At 38.3% G+C, this 17607-nt stretch overlaps 1 protein-coding gene across 12 annotated transcripts in view; it reads right to left on the minus strand.

Annotated features, from left to right (window-relative positions):
* Positions 1-17607, minus strand: part of ATP7A (ATPase copper transporting alpha) — a 153460-nt gene that overhangs the window by 89840 nt on the left and 46013 nt on the right. The gene's annotated exons all lie outside the window — the stretch shown is intronic.

A 17607-nucleotide genomic window follows, 5' to 3' on the forward strand; every position in this document is an offset into this window, starting at 1 on the left:
TGACTGCACATTAGTCTTAATGGTAATCTCAGCTATAACTATGATCCAGAAATTTTCAACCTTGAGTTCTTAAAAAGTAACCAATAGGGGCACCTGGGGGGGCTCAGTGGTTAAGTGATCCTGGGGTCCTGGGATTGAGTCCCTGTGGGTAGCCTCCATGCTCAGCAGGGAATCTGCTTCTCCCTCTGCCTCTCTCTGCCACTCTGTGTTTCTCATGAATAAAAAATAAATAAAATATTTTAAAAAGTGACCAATATTTATGTATTAACATGTTGAGTTGCATTCTGACTATAAATTATGTTTGCACATGAAAATTTTCTATGTAATGCCTAGAAAGAAGTGAATCCACCTTTTTAAAAAAACTTTTATTTTTTAAAAGATTTTACTTATTTCTTCATGAGAGATACAGAGAGAGGCAGTGACATAGGAGCCTGATGGGGGACTTGATCCCAGGACCCCAGGATCAGAACCTGAGCCAAAGGCAGACACTTAACCACTGAGCCACCCAGGTGCCCCATAAATCCACCGTTTATGGCCTCTGAAATGCAAACATTTTAAGGGCTTTCCTTAAGAAAAATAACACAAAACTATAAATAACAAAATTCAGTACAAAAGTAAATATTTCAAATGAGTAACAAAATCACAAGTTACAAAGTTTAGAAAGCTGCTAAATACCATAAAATCCTGATATACCTATTTTCTTTTCCTATATTTTCATGTATATTCTCCTATTTCATTTCTTTTTTTAAAAAATTATTTATTTGAGAAAGAGAAAAAGAGAGAGCATGAGCTGGGGGAGAGGCAGATGCAGAGGGAGAAGCAGATTCCCTGCTGAGCATGGAGCCCAATGCAAGGCTGCATCCCAGGACCCTGGAATCATGACCTAAGCCAAAGGCTGGCACTTAACCAACTTAGCCACCCAGGCACCCCTCTCCTGCTTCATTTAACAATAACTTTTTAAAGGCATTTTCAAAAAGAGAAAAGAAAGATAATTTAGCTATCCCTGTATGTCAAAATATTTTTTATTAATGATAGCTTAGTAAAGTTCCTTTCAATATCACAACTAGGTATTAATAAATTTTTAGAGCTGTTGTCAAGTTTGGGAAAACTATCAAGTTTCTTTCATATGTGTACTAGAAAAGTTCAGAGAATTTCAGAGAAGTTTACTTGTGTACTGATTAGTATTAAATACTCTTTGAATTGATAACAATCATTTACCATTTTTACACTGGACCCTACATTTTTAAAAGATTTATTTATTTATTTATTTATTTATTTATTTATTTATTTATTTTTTATGAGAGAGAGAGAGAAAGAGAAAGAGAGAGGCAGAGACATAGGCAGAGGGAGAAGCAGGCTCCATGCAGGAAGCCTGATGTGGGATTCGATCCCAGGACTCCAGGATCACACCTTGGGCCAAAGGCAGACGCTAAACCGCTAAGCCACCCAGGTGTCCCGGCCCTACATTTCTGTGTCATGATACTGAGTGAGTTGGTAATATGGGTGGTAGGAGCATTATTGGAAGACATTCCTACATTAGAATTCCTAGCAAAAATTTCACGATACACAGAAGTGACTACCACATTTGGCCAAATATTCTACTAATCCCAAACCAAACATCCCCATCTCAACCTTTCCTTAGTCAGATCCCCAAAATACCCATGGCAAATCTAATATCACTCAACACAAAGGGAAAGTCTAACAGAGGACAAGTTTAAGTGGAAATAGACAATGGACTTAAATGCTTGTGCTTAAAATATTTTACTTTTGCAAAAACACATAACCATGTGAACAAACTGCTAAGACTCCCTCCAGAGTCTCAGAAGGGGTCAATACAAGTGAAAGGCTATGAAACTTAAACTTCACAATAAATCTGTCTCTTGGCCTAGAATACTAGGCATTTAGTAAAATATTTTTAAAGGAAAGAAAAAAGAAGAAAGGTTACTAATAATATATACTATATCATCTGGGCTTTTGACTGAAGGAGGAGAGGCAGAGCTAGGAAAAAAAGGTTTGTGTCTTTTTATTTTCAGCAAATTATGAATGTGCCCTGGAAAGTATAGCTTATCTATCACTGGACTCCATATAAATCACTGTTGATAACACAAAGTGCTTTCATATTATATTACTGCTACTTTTCCAAGTTAATCCAATTCAATTGTATTTTTCTGACCTTAAACAGACTTTATTAAGTACAGGGGAATTCTAGGAAGATGCAGGAAAAATAGCAGTCTTAAATATGAATGGGGTGCAACAGACTTTTTTGGAAAATCTATATAGGAATGTACTTGCAAATGTCAAGCAGAATCCCTTCCTTTAGGGATCCCTGGGTGGCGCAGCGGTTTGGCGCCTGCCTTTGGCCCAGGGCACGATCCCGGAGACCCGGGATCGAATCCCACATCGGGTTCCCAGTGCATGGAGCCTGCTTCTCCTTCTGCCTGTGTCTCTGCCTCTCTCTCTCTGTGACTATCATAAATAAATAAAAATTAAAAAAAAAGAATCCCTTCCTTTAGTTATACATGAATATGTGGGAAAAACATATTAATCTAAAATAGTTGGCCATGCAAAGAGTTGGAGATTCTAGAAAATACACTAGCTGTTAGTGGACAATAAGCACCTAAGTCATCTGAAAAAAAATTATGTGAACTAGTTTTTGGATGGTTAAAATAGCTTTACTGCAGTTAGCACAGACAATTAGTTAGATTCAGCTTCTATTTTGGCCCTCCAAGATCAGCTACCTTGGATCAAGTAGAGGAGGTTTAACTGCTTTCATTTGAAGATAAATCAAATGTAGGTGTCATACTTATTACTCAATGAAATTAAACAACTAATTTTTAAAGATATGGGACTGAAGGGTGCAGAGCTACTTTTATCATCATTTTTTCTAATCAACAAACTGGAAAATATCCATCTAATTGTTGGATAGTTACGATCAGTGAAAAAATTACAAAATGTAATTGGGTAAAATCAATGTAGATGGGTAAAACTTAATGTTTTAGATTAATTAAAAGGCAAAGCTCTCATAAGTATCTAGCTGATCTGGGGATACATCAGATATTCTAGTCCAAATTTAATGACTCATGTACTTAAAAATATAATGATCTTCTGATTATTAGAAGAATCCATTGATCTCTGAATTTAAATGTTGTGCTAAATCTGATTGTGCTAGGGCAGCTCAGGTGGCTCAGCAGTTTAGCGCCGCCTTCAGCCCACGGCCTGATCCTGGAGACCCAGGATTGATCCCATGTCAGACTCCCTGCATGGAGCCTGCTTCCCCTCTGCCTGTGTCTCTGCCTCTCTCTCTCTCTCTCTTTCTCTCTGTGTGTGTCTCTCATGAATGAATGAATAAAATCTTTTTAAAAATCTGTGCTAAATGCAGCTGGACAAAATTCCTTTTAAAATATTAATATATACTCTGGGTAGTGTGTCTAAAAATGTACCTTTTGTATGTAGATCTGAACTACTCATAGGAAAACCACTTTAAGATTGATGCAATTGATCAAATTTCAAGGTTGCATTAATTTCCACCATCACTGTAACAAATATTGTATAAAAGCAAAATTATAGAAAACCTCCAGTAAATAGAACCACCACCAATACAAAGTTGTTTAATGATGTGAAAAACTCAAATAACACATTGAAATAATCAGTACATTACACAAATGAGGAAACAACTCAGTTAAAATGACATATCTGGGGATTGACTCATTAAGCTGCGATTGTGAAATAAGTTCAAGAGGCAGTAATTCATAGTATAATATTTAAGATAAAGCAGCCATATGTTACTGTCATGATAGTAGAAATTCCTAAACTTCTGGCAAGAAAGCAATATTGTTTCATTCCTTTGGACTCTTAGATACAAACTGGAGAGAAACGGGAGAACAGGAAAGGAACCAAACTGAATGAAGCATGAAAGAGTGCTGATATTAGCTACACTCCAAACAGTGCTGAGAATCCTGAAGAGTAACAAGGAAAGAGGCAGGGGTGGGCAGCAAAAAGGTTTGGAAATGGTATTGAGATATACTAGGAAATTCCATGCACTAGTCAGGGACTTCTACCTTAACAAAGTACAACAGGCAGAAAGGCCTATATTAACTCTTAGAAGCATCAGCAAAATACATTACCAAACACAAATGATGAAAATAAACAGCAAGGATTCTCCTGGGGGTAGGTAGAGGGAGGTTCCTTGTACTAGGCTCTCCACTTTTGTGTATGTTTGAAATTTCTCATTAAAAGTTAAGTACTCAAAAAAAATAAAATAAAAAATAAAAAAATAAAAGTTAAGTACTCACACACAAAAAAATAAAGTTAAGTACTCAGGGTGTCTGGATGGCTCAGTTGGTCAAGCATCTGACTCTTGATTTCAGTTAAGGTCATGATTTCAGAGTTGTGAGATTAAGCCCTACATGTGGATCTCTGCTCAGTGGGGAGTATGCCGCCCTCCTCACTCACCCCCACCCTTCCCCTACTTATATACACTCTCTCCCTAAAATAAATAAATATACCTTTAAATAAATAAGTAAAAGTTAAGAACTCAGTTGATGGACATTTGGGTTGCTTCCACAATTTGGCTATTATAGATATTGCTACTATGAACACTGGGGTGCATGTATTCCCCTAAATTAGTATTTTTGTATTTTTTGAGTAAATAGAGATAGTAGTGTAACTGACTAATGAATGGATAAAGATGTGATATATATATACATATTTTATATATATATATATCTCACGTGTGTGTGTGTGTGTGTGTGTGTATACATAGACACACTATGGAATATTACTCGTCACCAAAAAGAATGAAATCTGGCCATTTGCAATGACATGGATGGAGCTAGAATGTATTATGCTAAGTGAAATAACTCAGAGAAAGACAAATACCATATGATTTCACTCATGTGGAATTTAAGAAACAAAACAAATGAGCAAAAGGACAAAAAAAAAAAAGAGAAGTAGAGGCAAACCAAGGAACAAACTCTTAACTACAGAGAACAAACAGATGGTTACTAGAAGGGAGGTGGGTGGGGAATGGGTTAATACTAGATGGAGATTAAGGGATATGTTAGTTGTGATGAGCACCAAGTATTGTATGGAAGTGTTGTATATTGTACAACTGAAATTAATATTACATTGTATATTAACTAACTGGAATTTAAATAAAAACTTTTTTAGGGATACTTGGGGAGCTCAGTGGTTGAGTGTCTGCCTTAGGCTCAGGTCATGATAATCCTGGGGTCCTGGGATCGAGTCCTACATCAGGCTCCCCAAAGGGAGCCTGAGTCTCCTACTGCCTATGTCTCTGCCTCTCTCTCTGTCTCTCATGAATAAATCATAAAATCTTTATTTTTTTAAAGATTTATTTATTTATTTATTTATGATAGACAGAGAGAGAGAGAGAGGCAGAGACACAGGCAGAGGGAGAAGCAGGCTCCATGCCCGGAGCCTGATGTGGGACTCGATCCCGGGACTCCAGGATCGTGCCCTGGGCCAAAGGCAGGTGCCAAACCACTGAGCCACCCAGGAATCCCCCATAAATCATAAAATCTTTAAAAAAAAAACTTTTTTTAAAAAAAGTATGTACTCTGTGACCAAGTAGGCTTTACCATGTGAATGCATGGCTGGTATAACATTTGAAAATGAATCAATGTAATTCACCATATTAATACCCTAAAGAAGAAAAATAATATGGTCATCTCTACATGAAAAAAAGGAACTTGAAAAATTTCACCATCAGGGATCCCTGGGTGGCTCAGCGGTTTGGCGCCTGCCTTTGGCCCAGGACGTGATCCTGGAGTCCCGGGATCGAGTCCCACGTCAGGCTCCGGGCATTGAGCCTGCTTCTCCCTCCTCCTATGTCTCTGCCTCTCTCTCTCTATGTCTATCATAAATAAATAAATAAATCTTTAAAAAAAAAGAAAAATTTCACCATCCATCCATTCATAATTAAAAACAAAAGCTCTTGGGACACCTGGGTGGCTCAGCAGTTGAGCATCTGCCTTCTGCTAAGGTCGTGATCCCTAGATCCGGGATCGAGTCCCACATCAGGCTCCTGCGAAGAGCCTACTTCTCCCTCTGCCTGTGTCTCTGCCTCTCTCTCTTTCTCTGTGTCTCTAATGAATAAATAAATAAATCTTTATAAACAAACAAACAAAAACAAAAAGTTCTCAGAAAACTAGGAATGAAAGAAACTTCCTTAACCTGATATACGGCATCTGCAAAAAACCCTACAACTAACGTAATACTTAACGATGAATGACTGAATGCTTCTCCCCACCCCTGCCATGATCAGGAAAAAGACAAAGATGTTCATTCTTATCACTTTTTTTTTAAAGAAAGGCAGACTGCCAAATGCAGCACCCCGTTTGGATGTAAGGAGTCTTGGAAGCTTGACTATCCTACATTCTTCTATAAATGGACCTTGAGAGCTTGTTTGGAAGTTCAAGCTGGGGAGCACAGCTACTTGTATATCCTTGACCAAAGAACTGTCTTCCTTTATCAGGGAAGGTCATACTCTTCAACCAAGCATGCAGCTTTGGGAAGGATGCACATGGAGTAGTGAGGCAGGAAGGTGATACCCGCCTAGCCAGCCAGATCAGCTGAATCAACCTTTGCAGTCAATGGGGTGACAGATGTTGCAGCCCGATCACCCTCACATTCCATTCTTACCACTTCTATTCAAAATTGTAATGGAGGGATCCCTGGGTGGTGCAGCAGTTTGGCGCCTGCCTTTGGCCCAGGGCGTGATCCTGGAGACCCGGGATCGAATCCCACATCGGGCTCCCGGTGCATGGAGCCTGCTTCTCCCTCTGCCTGTGTCTCTGCCGCCCCCCCCCCTCTCTGTGACTATCATAAATAAATAAAAATTAAAAAAAAAAAACTCAAATGTTCCTTCACCTTAAAAAAAAAAAAAAAATTGTAATGGAGGGCAGCCCGGTGGCTCGTCGGTTTAGTGCAGCCTTCGGCCCAGGGCGTGATCCTGGAGACCTGGGATAGAGTCCCATGTCAGGCTCCCTGTATGGAGCCGGCTTCTCCCTCTGCCTGTGTCTCTGCCTTTCTCTCTATGTGTTTCTCATGAATAAATAAATAAATAAAATCTTAACAAAATTGTAATGGAGATTCTATCCAGTTCAATAAAGCAAGAAAAAGAAGTCATACAGACTAGAAGAAAATAAAATTCTTTATGCCCTGATGACATAATTACTTATGTAGAAAAATCCCAAGGAATCTACAAAAAAGCTAATTATTATGACAATTTAGCAAAGTTCAGAATACAAAGTCACCATACAAAAATGAATTGCAGGGAACCCTGGGTGGCGCAGCAGTTTAGCGCCTGCGTTTGGCCCAGGGCGGGATCCTAGAGACCCGGGATCGAATCCCACGTCAGGCTCCCGGTGCATGGAGCCTGCTTCTCCCTCTGCCTATGTCTCTGCCTCTCTCTCTCTCTCTGACTATCATAAATAAATAAAAATTTTAAAAAATGAATTGCATTTCTATATGCTTATAATGAACAAATGAAACTAAAATTTAAGAAACAGTACCATTTAAATATCATTAAAAAACATGAATTACTTAAATATATACCTAAAAAATATATTCAAGATCTATATGCTGAAAACTATAGATCTCTGATAAAAGAAACCAAGGAATACCTAAATAAATGGAGATATATATCATATGTAGATTAGAAAATTCAATATTGTTAAGATATTAATCCCAGGGCAGCTGGGTGGCTCAGTTGGTTAAGCATCTGCCTTTGTCTCAGGTCATGATCCCAGGGTCCTGGGATGAAACCCCACATCAGTCTCCCTGCTCAGCAGGGAGTCTCTTTCTCCCTCTCCCTCTACTCCTCTTCCTTGTTTGTGCTGGCTATCTCTCAATTAAATAAATAAATAAAATCTTTATAAAATTTTTTTAAAAGATGTTAATACTATCCAAACAGATCTACCGAATCAACACAATCCCAATCAAAATCCTAGCAGATATTTTTATAGAAATGTATAAGCTGATTCAAAAACTTATATGGAAATGAAAAGGAACTTGCATAGTCAAAACAATTTTCAAAAGAAAAAAAAAGTTGAGGAAACACAATATCTGATTGTAAGATTTATTATAAAGCTACAATAACCAAAACTTTGTGGTATTTATTGGCAAAAGGAGAGAAACACAGATCAATGGAACAGAACTGAGCATACAAAAATATACCCATAAATATGTGGTCAACTGATATTCAAAAAAGGTACAAAGGCAATTCAATGCATAAAGGATAGATTTTTCAACAAATGGTGTGTGTTGGAAAAACTGGACATTTGTATTAAAAAATTAACCTCAACCCATATATCAAATGTGTACACATTAATTCAAAATGAGGGGCACCCGGGTGGCTCAGTCAGTTAAGCATCTGACTCCTGATTTCAGCGCAGGTCATGATCTCAGGGTGGTGAGGTCAAGCCCCACATCAGGCTCCACAGTGAGCATGGAGGCTGCTTAAAATTCTCTCTTCCTCTGCCTCTGAACCCCCTTGTGTGCACTCATTTTCTCTCTCAAACAAAAACGAATCATAGACCTAAAATGATAGAATTTTAGATAACATAGAAGAAAATCTTTGTGACCTTGGGTGAGACTAAGATTTCTTACACACGACACCAGAAACCTGACTCATAAAGGAAAAAAGTAGATAAATTAGAATTCATCAAAAGTAAAAACATCTGCTCTGGGAAAGATACTTTTAAGAGAATGAAGACAGGGGGAGCTAAGATGGTGGTTTAGTAGGAGGACCCTAGGCTCATCTCATTCCTCAAACACTAGATATCTATCAAATTATTCTGAATACCCAAGAAATTAACCCAAGGACTGAAAAAACAAATTCCACAAGTAGAGGGAGAGAAGAGACCACATCAAGGAAAGCGGGAAGTGTGGAGATGTGGTTTGGGGGAGAAATGGATTGCAGGTGCCACAGAGGTGCGGGAGCCCTGGTCAATGGAGAAAGGCAAAAGAGAGAGGAACACACAGGGAAATGCACAAGGAGAACACTTCCCCAAAGCCATTGGCTGGGAAAATGAGAGGGGCTTATTTTCATTAATTCTTAGAACCAGCAGGGCTTAAAAGACTGGAGTTTTAAAGGTCACTGGTTTGGCTGGGATAGAGCTCTGAGGGCATTGTGCTGCTCCTGGAGAAATGGCAAGCAAACAACCCAGGGGCAGACACCATGATCTGAGGAACACCTGGGGCACACATGGGGGGAGATTATCCACTCTTCTTGGAGCACATCTGTGAGAGGTAGTATTCATAGAGACATCTCTCCAAAAACAAAGGAGCTGGTGGGTCACTTTTCCATCCCCTGCCCCTCAGCATAAACACACAGCCACCCAAGCAGGGCTGTTTGGTCCCAACGCTGGCTGCCTAACCTGCTCGATCCCAGTCCCATGCCCCTGTGCTCTGGCACAACTGCCCCTCTCAGTCAAACCTCCTTCAGTCCCAGCACAGCAAAACCCTCTCCCAGAAGAACACTGCAGGCCCCTGCCCCCATCATATCCCTAAAGCCTGGAGTTTTAAAAGTTAGCAAGCATGGCTGACATAGTAGAGCCCAGAGGCTACTGTGCTGTTCCTGGAGAGAAGGCAGGCAAACAATCCATAGGCAGATAGCATGAAAACAGTGACTGAAAATGCCTAGGGCAACACAAGGGGGAGATTATTGGCTCTTCCCGGAGTGATTCCTTAGAGTAATAACCACAGAGACCCCTCTCCAGGGGAAAAAGGACCTGTCTGGCACGATTTCCCTACCCAACCCCAATAGCATAAACACACAGCCACCTGCAGCAAATAGCACAGTGCTGACCCTGGCTGCCTAACCTGCTTACACCAGGTCTCATACTGCTGTGCTCTGCCAGTACTGCCTTTCTCAGTCAAGTCTGCCTCAGTCCCAGCACAGCAAGCCCCTTCCCCAGAAGACCAGTGGAAGCCCCTGCCCACTGCATGTCTCCTGACCAGACAGTTCTGCAAGGCTTCTATGCTAGTGTAAGTAGTATCAAGTCTCATTTAACAGCAGACCAGAAACTAATTAAAACTCTCCACACTCTGACCAAGGACCAAACACTGCCCACTGCAGGCAAGGAGACCCTCTCCAGACAATTGGCCTGAAGGACAGAGCAGCCAAAACACAGCAGCAGAGTGTACACAGCACACACCAGAGACATTTCCTAAAGTGCCAGGCCCTGACAGTAAATGATCTCTTCCTCATAAAGCCATTATCTCAAGAGCACAAAACATAAAAGGTTTTCTAACACAAAAAAAGAAGACAGAGACTTAGACAAAATGCCAAGATAGAGGAATTCATCCTAAATGAAACAGCAAGATAAGGTCATGGCCAGAAATCTAAGCAAAACAGATATAAGTAATATGTCTGGTGGAGAATTTAAAGCAACAATCAGGGATCCCTGGGTGGCGCAGCGGTTTAGCGCCTGCCTTTGGCCCAGGGCGCGATCCTGGAGACCCAGGATCGAATCCCACGTCGGGCTCCCGGTGCATGGAGCCTGCTTCTCCCTCTGCCTGTGTCTCTGCCTCTCTCTCTCTCTGTGACTATCATAAGTAAATAAATAAAAAAAAAATAAAGAAAAAAAAAAAAAGCAACAATCATAAGGATACTTGCTGGGCTTGAGGAAAAAATGGAAGAATTCAGAAAGGTCCTTGCTACCAGATAAGAGTTAAAAAAGAATCACTCAGAAATGAAAAATGTAGGGTGCCTGGGTGGCAGCGTTGGCTGAGTGTCCAACTCTTGGTTTCAGCTCAGGTCATGATCCTAGGGTCCTGGGATCAAGCCCCATATTGGGCTCCCTGCTCAGCAGGGAGCCTGCTTCTCCCTCTCCCTCTCCCTGACACTCCCCCATTTTGTGCATGTGTGCATGTGTGCTCTCTCTCTCTCTGTCAAATAAATAAAATCTTAAAAAAGAAGAATTAATAAAATTGATAAACCTCTATCTGGACTTATCAAAAATAAAAGAGGACTCAAATAAACAAAATCACAAATAGGAGAGGAGAAATAACAACCAACACCACAGAAATACAATTAAAAGAGAGTATTACGAAAAACTAGATGCCAACAAATTGGACAACCTGGAAGAAATGGATAAATTCCTAGAAAAAATATAAACTACCAAAACTGAAACAGGAAGAAATAGAAAATTTAGTAGACTGGTAATCAGCAAAGAAATTTGAATCAGTTATCAAAAATCTCACAAAAATACAAAAGTCCAGGGCTAGATGGTTTTATGGGGAATTCTACCAAATGTTTAAAGAAGAGTTAATACCTTCTTCTCAAACTATTCCAGAAAAAATAGAAACGAAAGGAAAACTTCCCAATTCCTTTTATGAGGACCACAATACTTTGATACCAAACCCAGATAATGACACTACAATTGGGATCCCTGGGTGGCGCAGCGGTTTGGCGCCTGCCTTTGGCCCAGGGCGCGATCCTGGAGACCCAGGATCGAATCCCACGTCGGGCTCCCAGTGCATGGAGCCTGCTTCTCCCTCTGCCTGCGTCTCTGCCTTCTCTCTCTCTCTCTCTCTCTCTCTGTGACTATCATAAATAAATAAAAAAAAATTTTAAAAAAATGACACTACAATTAAAGAGAACTATAGGTCAAAATCTCTGATGAACACAGATGTAAAAGTCCTCAACAATATATTAGTAAATCAAATCCAAGAATATATTTTAAAAAATCATTTACCACAATCAAGTGGAATTTATTCCTGGGATGCAATGTGGTTCAATATTTGTAAATCAATCAATGTGATACATCACATCAACAGAAGAAAAGATAAGAACCATATGATCCTTTCAATAGATGCAGAAAAAGCATTTAACAAAGTACAACATCCATTTATGATAAGACCTCTCAACAAGTAGGGTTAAAAGGAACATACCTCAACATAATAAAGGTCATTTATGAAATACCCACAGGTAATACAATTCTCAATAGGGAAAAAACTGAGAGCGTTTTCTCTATGGTCAGGAACAAGACAGGGATGTCCACTCTTACCACTATTTAGCATAGTACTAGAAGTCCTAGCCTCAGCAATCAGACAACACAAACAAATAAAAGGTATCCAAATTGGCAAGGAAGAAGTAAAACCTTCACTATTTACAGATGACATGATACACCATATAGAAAACCTGAAAGACTAGACCAAAAAAAAATGCCATAATTGATACATGAATTCAGTGAAGTTGCAGGATACAAAATCAACATACAGAAATCTTTGCATTTATATACACCAATAATGAAGCAGCTGAAAGATAAATCAAGGAATCAATCCCATTTGCAATTGCACCAAAAACCATGAAATACCTAGGAATAAGCCTAACCAAAGAGGTAAAAGATCTGTACTCTGAAAACTATAGAACACTTAGGAAAAAAATTGAACAGGACACAAAAAAATGGAAAAATATTCCATGCTCTTGGATTGGAAGAACAAGTACTGTTAAAATGTCTATATGACTCAAGCAATCGAAACATTAAATGCAATGACTATATCAAAATACCACCAGCATTTTTCAGAGCTGGAATCAACAATCCTAAAATGTGTATGGAACCAAGAAAGACCCCAAATAGCCAAAGCAATCTTGAAAAAGAAAAGCTAAGCTGGAGGCATCACAATTCCAGATCTCTAGTTATATTACAAAGCTGTAGTGATCAAAACAGTATGGATCTGGCACAAAAATAAACACATAGATAAGTAGAATAGAATAGAAAACCCAAAAATGAAAAATATATATATAAGTAAATAAATTAAAAAATAAATTAAAAAAAAAGAAAACCCAAAAATGAACCCACAATTATATGGTCACTTAATCTTTGACAAAGCAAGAAAGAATATCCAACAGGAAAAAGTCTCTTTGACAAATGATGTTGGGAAAGCTGGACAGCAACATGTAAAAGAATGAAACTGGACCACTTTCTTACACCATATATAAAAATAAATTCAAAATGGATTAAAGACCTAAATGTGAGACAGGACCATTAAAATCCTAGAGAAGAACACAGGTATAACCTCTTTGACACCAGTCATAGCAACTTCTTACTAGATACGTCTCCTGATGCAAGGGGAAAAAAGGCAAAAATGAACTAATGGGACTTCATCAAGATAAAAAGCTTCTGAAAAGCAAAGGAAACTTTCCATCAACAAAATTAAAAGGCAATCTCTGGAATAGGAAAAGATATTTGCAAGGGACATAACTGCCAAAGGGTTAGTATCCAAAATATATAAAAAAGTTAAAAACTCAACACACACACAAAAGAAATCCAGTTAAGAAATAGGCAGAAGATATAAACAGACATTTTTCCAAAGGCTTACAGATGGCTAATAGATACATGGAAAGATGCTCAACATCAGTAATCATCAGGGAAATATAAATCACAATTACAATGAGCTATCACCTCACACCTGTCAGAATGGCTATAATGAACAACACAGGAAACGTGTGAGCAAGGATGCAAAGAAAGGGAAACCCTCTTATACTGTTGGTGGGAATGTAAGCTGGTGCAGCCACTATGGAAAAGAGTACAGAGATTCCTCAAAAATGTAAAAACAGAACTACCCTGAGGCACCAGGGTGGCTCAGGTCATGATCCTGGGGTTCTGAGACTGAGCCTCACATTGGGCTCCCTGCTTAGCGGGGAGCTTGCTTCTCCCTCCCCATCCACTTGTGGAATCTCTAAAATAAATAAATAAAATCTTTCAAAAAATAGAACTACCCTACAATCCAGCAATTGCACTATTAGGTATTTACCCAAAGAATACAAAAATACTATTTCGAAGGGATACATGCTCCCCGATGTTTACGGCAGGATTATCAACAATAGCCAAATTTTGGAAAGAGCCCAAATGTCCATCCATTGATGAATGGATAAAGCAGATATAGTATACATATATATACAATGGAATATTACTAAGCCAAAAAAGAATGAAATCTTGCCATTTGTGATAACACAGAGCTAGAAAGTATTATGCTAAACAAAATAAGTCAAAGATAAATATCATGATTTCACTCACATGCGGAATTTAAGAAACAGACAAATATGAGGAAAAAGAGAGGAAAACCAAGAAACAGATTCTTAATTATAGAGAACAAATTGATGGTTACCAGAGGGGGATGGGGTAAATATGTGACAGGGATTAAGGAGAGCACTTGTGATGAGTACCAGGTGTTTGTTGTATGTAAATGTTGAATCACTAAATTGTACCCCTGAAACTAATATTATACTGTATGTTAACTAAATGGAATTTAAATAAAAACTTAATTTAAAAAAAAACAGAAGGAGGGGTGCTTGGATGGTTCAGTCAGTTAAGCGCCAACTCCTGGTTTTTGGCTCAGCTCATGGTCTCATGTACCATGGGATCAAGCCCAGTGCTGGGCTCCATGCTCAGCAGGAAGTCTACTTGAAGATTCTGTGCCTCTGCCCCTCCCTACTGCTCATGTGCACACTGTCTCTCTAAAATAAGTAAATAAATCTGTTTTAAAAATAGAATGAAAAGACAAGCCATAGACTGAAAAGATATTTGCAAAAAAATCACATATCTAAAAGAAGATTTATTTGGAATAAATAAAGAACAATCAAAATTGAATAAGGAAACAAAAGAAAAACAGCAAAAAATTTTGAGAAAAGTTTTTACAGCCATTTGACCAAAGAAGGCATACAAATGCCTAACAAACACACGAAATGCTCAACAGCATTAGCCATTAAGGAAATGACAGTTAGTGTGATACCACTACACACCGACTAAAATGTCTATAACTAAAAAGACTGATAATACAAAGTGTTGGAGAGAATCTGAAAAAGCAGAACTCACAAACATTGCTGGTGAAGATAAAATAGTACAGCCACTGTGGTTAATCATTTGCCAGTACCTCAACAAATGAAACACACACTTACCATACAATGGAATAAATCCAATCCTAGGAATTTTCCCAAGAGAAAACATATGTCCAAACAAAGACTTGTGTGAACACTCAGAGCATTGTTTTATATAATCACAAAAAAGTTGCAACAATCCGTATGTCTTTCAATGAATGAATGGGCAAACAAATTTTGGCACATCCACAAAATGGAATACCACTCAGCAAGAAAAAGAAAAGAACCAGTGATACAAAAAATAATATAAGTAGATCTCAAATGCAAGATGTTACATGAAGGAGGCTAGATTCAAAAGGCCATATGATTCCATTTATATGACAGTTTTTAAAAAGTAAAATTTGGGGCATCTGGGTGGCTCAGTTGGTTAAGCATCTGCCATCAGCCTAGGTCAAGATCCCAGGGTCCTGGGATCAAAAGAGCCCTGCATCGAGCTCCCTGCTCAGCAGGAGCCTGCTTCTCCCTCTCCTCTCCATTTGTGTTCTCTGTCACTATCTCTGTCTGTCTGTCTCTCTCTCTAATAAATAAATAAAATCTTTTTTAAAAAGTAAAATTTATAGAGACAAAAAAACAAATCAGTGGTTATGAGGGGCTGAAAGTAAGGAGGAGGAATAACTTCAAAGTAGGGTTACCAGATTTAGCAAATAAAAATACAAGATACCCATGGACACGTAACTCTTGATCTTGGGGTCATGAGTTCAAGCCCCATGTTGAACATAGAACTTACTTTTAAAAAATTAGAATAAAATAAAACATATAAATAAATTTTTTTATTAAAAAACACAAGACACCAAGTTAAATTTAAGTTTCAAATAACAAATAATTTTTAGTGTAGGTATATCTCATGCAATATAATCATCCTAAATTGTGGTTCCAGGGCCAGCACCACTAGAATTAATTGACTATTTGTTAGAAATGCAAACTCTCAGGCCCCATCGGACCTACTAAAACAGAAACTCTGAGAGTAGGACCCAGCACTGCATGTTTTACCAAGTCTTCTAGGTGATTCTCACAACTAACCAGGTTATGGTTTGAGGACCACTACTCACTGTATCTGTCACTGGCAATAAAGAACCATAAGAAGTGATTATGAAGAGAAGGTGGCACATGAACCTATTTAATAAATCAATTCATCATCATAAAATACTAACTAAACAGCCAAAATGTGTATAGTAGGTTCTCTGAGAAGGGACCACAGCAGTGAATCCCAACTGAGGGCAACTCTGCCCACAGAGGATATTTGGCAATGCCTAGAGACACTTCTGGTTGTCATAAGTGCAAGCAGGAAAAGGCTATTGGCATCCAGCGGGTAAGGCCAGGGGTGCTGCTAAACATTCTACAACGCACAGAGCAGCCCTCAGACAATAAAGAATTATCCAACCCAAGATGTCAACAGTGCTGAGATTGAGAAAGCTGGATGATAAAGATTAATCAAAACATTTTTTACCCCAAAAGCTTTAATTTCAAAGACATTTTTATGAACATGGAAATAGAAAGTTTAAAAAAGTAATGACAAAACATAATTTGAGGTTTCTCATACTAAAAATACTAGAATTAAAAAAATAAATAAAAATAAAAATAAAAATACTAGAATTATTCTGAGAAGAATTTATAGAGACTAGCAATACATAGCTAATACATCAATTGGTGGTAAGAGGCACCTTCATGATTAACTTTTTCAGAATTTATGTGATAAAATAATTCAGAGACAACCAGTTTGAGAACATATGCAAATTAAAATGCATCTGTAGACACTGTATGACCAGAAAACACTGGCCCAGGAATCACAGAACTTGAGTTCTAGTTTTGCTTTCGTAATAGGTAACTGTAATTTAGCACAGGTCACCTCATTAATCTCAGCTTCCATTTGCTAATCTGTAAAATGAAGAGGTTACGCTCTGGTTTCTCTTCAGATCGCATGAAGAGGTTAGATTATTGAATTCATTATGTAAGAGCCTTTGTAGCTTTAACATATGTCTATGTCAAAAAAATGAACATGGGAAACATTCCAAATTTTTTTTTTAAGATATGAGGGGGGATGGCATCATTATATTCCTTGTAGGGTAGTTTTATATTGACTTTTGGACTTTGGTTCTTGTGTTTATAAGGTGTAAAACAAAGCCATTTAGCTTATCTATTTATAATGGTTACAATTCAGGTTCATTATAGACAAATTAGAATATATAGTATTAAGATGGTTTGACGAGGTCAATTTTATTTTTGCAATTAAAAATTGAAATGAAGAGGTGCCTGGGTGGTGCAGTCAGTTAAGCATCTAACTCTTGGTTTCGGCTCAGGTTATGATCTCAGGGTCACAAAATGGAGCCCTGCATGTGGCTCCACATTCAGCATGGAGTCTGCTTGGGTTTCTCTCTCACTCTCTCTCTACCCATCCTCCCAACCCCTACCCACTCTCTAAAATAAATAAATCTTTTTTAAAAAACTGAGTGAACTGGGCACCTGGCTGACTCAGTTAGTAGAGCATGTAACTATTAATCTTGGGGTTGTGAGTTCAAGTCCCATGTTGGGTGTATAGGTTACTTAAATAAATATATATACATATTTTTTAAAAACTAGAAACATTTAAAAAATTGAAGTAAAAAAGCTTAGAAAATTGCTGTTACACCTTGTATGCATGTACTTAAGGAAGACTACATTATTATTTCACATAATTGTCACACTATATAAGAGAAGAAAGC

The sequence above is a fragment of the Canis lupus genome, chromosome X, assembly GCF_048164855.1.
Source record: "Canis lupus baileyi chromosome X, mCanLup2.hap1, whole genome shotgun sequence".
Classification (NCBI taxonomy): Eukaryota; Metazoa; Chordata; class Mammalia; order Carnivora; family Canidae; genus Canis; species Canis lupus.